The sequence below is a fragment of the Mustelus asterias genome, unplaced genomic scaffold (genome assembly GCF_964213995.1).
Source record: "Mustelus asterias unplaced genomic scaffold, sMusAst1.hap1.1 HAP1_SCAFFOLD_2167, whole genome shotgun sequence".
Classification (NCBI taxonomy): Eukaryota; Metazoa; Chordata; class Chondrichthyes; order Carcharhiniformes; family Triakidae; genus Mustelus; species Mustelus asterias.
In genome coordinates this window covers 54,019-56,854 of record NW_027592112.1, presented here as the reverse complement: position 1 = coordinate 56,854, position 2,836 = coordinate 54,019, and the positions used below count along the sequence as shown (strand labels likewise).

The window sequence follows — 2,836 nt, the reverse complement described above, 5'->3', positions numbered from 1 at the left end:
AGGCTAATTTCACCCTCCATGGATTCATACATATCTCCATGAATTGAGGCCTGAGATTGCCCAACTGCAGGTTGTACAATCTCAGCAGCTGAGGGGACATCTTGGTAATGCACTGTTTCTTCTACATCTGCAATCATTGTGGAGGAGAAGGATGTGACTATGTCATCATTATGAGCAACAGCAACACCATCAGTCCTCACTCCACACCTGCCTTACTATTGGGAAACTCTCATCATTCCCACTGATTTACAAGATAGAACCTAATGGCACAGCTGAAATTATTGAAGCCTCTATCTCCGACTCTTCCTATGCAATTACCAAACTTCTCCAACCAGGAGAAAGCAGCCTGTTCCTCAGTAAAGCCCAAGCACTCGAGAGTCGGGATTCTCCTGTAGTGTTCTCTCCCTTGTTATGCACAGTCTTCTCCAAAATAGGGTAAAGACTTGCACAGATTGGCAGATGGCCAAACAGGGATAACAACACATCAGCAATGAGCTGAAAGTGTGATTACATGAACATAAAGCAAGCAGTTTCAGTAGATGAAAGGATCAAAATCATCTGTAGCACATACGTTTCCACCCAGTAATGAGCATGAAGAAAGACTTCCATTCATTTGGGACCTTACACAACACCAGGATATCCCAAAGTGCCCTACAGCCAATGAAGTGGTCAGTGTAGTAATGTAGGAAAGCTCCCAATGAGAGGCATCATTTATATATGGAGTTAGGCCACAGCGCGCAAATCACATCGATCATGGAAACATACTTGGAGTTAACATGACATTAATATTAGTGCATTGTACAACTCACTCTGGAATGTAATCCAAAATTCAACCCCAAGGTCGCACTCATCATTTGTCAAATCCTGAGAACAGATGTAGAATCCTATATTCCTACTCAATAGTAGTCCAATTTTGTGAAACCCTGCCGGTGCCACCTGACTTTCTGACAGAAATTATGGCGACAAAAAACTGAGCCTGCGTTATTAGTATGCATGGCCCCTTTTCAAGATTTTAAGTGGCCTGTTAAAAAGTCCCACACTGAATTTCAACTCCCAGGATCCTGTGTGTAGTGGTTTTAAAAGATAGACTGCAGGCCTTGAATGTTTATACAAATGAAGAGTTTTATTGAAAGCATGTTAACACTGCGGGCTGCTGAGATAGACTGCCCATTTCTTCATGCAAACAGCCAATGACATTATTAATGATATCACATGATCAGTCTCTTTAAGTGCCCTTGTTCAACTGCAGTGCTGCTTGTGAAGAACCACTCGAGGTAACGTGAATACACAACATCAAGCAGCTTACACCTATGTTTTGCTAAATGGTACAGTAAGAATTCTCACACCGGGTTAAAGTCCAACAGGTTTATTTGGAATCATGAGCTTTTGGAGCACTGCTCCTTCATCAGGTAGTCACCTGACTCACCTGAGGAAGGAGCAGCACTCCGAAAGCTCGTGATTCCAAATAAACCTGTTGGACTTCAACCTGAAGTTGTGAGACTTCTTGCTATGCCCACCCCAGTCCAACGCTGGCATCTCCACATCATTGCTAAAAGGTGACATTCAGCCTCAAATAGAACTATCCACCTTGTCAACTCCTAAGCATCAGAGAGCAGTGCTGTCCTCAAATCTCCATTGTGTTATTAAGGAACAATAAATCCACAGGCCCACTAGCCCATGGTGAGAATTGCGTTAACCCGGAGAATCGGGCGTCGCCAGAAAAATCAGGTTTTGCACCGGGTGCCAAATGTGTCGTGATGCTCCTGGCTTGCCATGCTGGTCCCAGAGTGGGCAGGAACCCGCTACTTATTCAAAAGGCCTTTTTAAAATGTCATTAGCAGGTTTGAAACCCAATTCAAATCCCTCCCGCCATTCACCCATCTCCCCAGTGGGATCTGCACTGGATGGGCTTTGGTGCTGGTCCTGACAATCATGGACCTGGCGTGTTGGACCCTGAGGGGGAGTCAAGGAAGCAAGTGCAGTGCCCGTGTGTCCTCTGCTGCTGCCAGGTTTCCCAGGGCGAGAAGGGACAGTCTAGCCACTGGACCCCCATCCTGGGGAAGAGTGACGAGGTCAATCCCTTGCCCCTAGCCCAAGCACACCCAACCCCCAGGACTCTTGGGGGACCCTTCCTCTGTGGCCCGGCAATGGCAGAGAGCACATGGAGCCTGAATTGACCTTCTTGAACCCCCCTCAGGGTCCAATGAATTTTGTTTTTTGTTTATATCTCCAATTCAATCCAATCAAAGTCCAATTCAAAGTCTCAGCAAGTGAGACATTCCCAATCCAAACTGACAAGACAGGCTTCTCACTTCCTATCTTGGGCTTGATCTACATGATCCAAGCTGATTGGAGCAGGCATTGCACCTCCTCCAAGGCTTGATCTCATTTGCATTTGAGCCAAAAGGCCGAGATGCCGCTTTTAAAAATTGCTTCAAATGAAGCTAAAACGTAACCTAATGACTTCAACCAGCACAGCATGTTGATACCACACTTGATCTTAGCCAAAAGGCCGAGAAGCGCTCCATTCAAACAGATTATGGATGGAATTGTGAGAAAGAAAATCCTCAAGAAGTTGGTAGCATATTAGGCTCAGACTATTTTCCTCATATATAGGGGGCGATTCTCCCAAAAGTGCTGAATTGGCGAGAAAACTGTTCTAGAACACGACTGTTTTTTTCCGTGCGGCTTCAGACCTGAATCTCCGCACCTGTGCAATGCAGAGGTCCCAGTCGTGAATATCATTAAAAACCCAGAGGGGGCGGGGCCTATTTGCGCTGGAGTCTGACAGATCGGGGCCACTGCACATGCACAGAGTTCCAGAACCAGTCTTCCC

At 46.0% G+C, this 2,836-nt stretch overlaps 1 non-coding gene across 1 annotated transcript; it reads right to left on the bottom strand.

The window, feature by feature from the left end:
* Positions 1 to 2,333: 2,333 nt before the first annotated feature.
* Positions 2,334 to 2,524, bottom strand: LOC144489422 (U2 spliceosomal RNA). Its single transcript, XR_013496970.1, has one exon. It is a non-coding gene; the product is annotated as a U2 spliceosomal RNA (small nuclear RNA).
* Between the last annotated feature and the right edge of the window lie 312 nt (positions 2,525 to 2,836).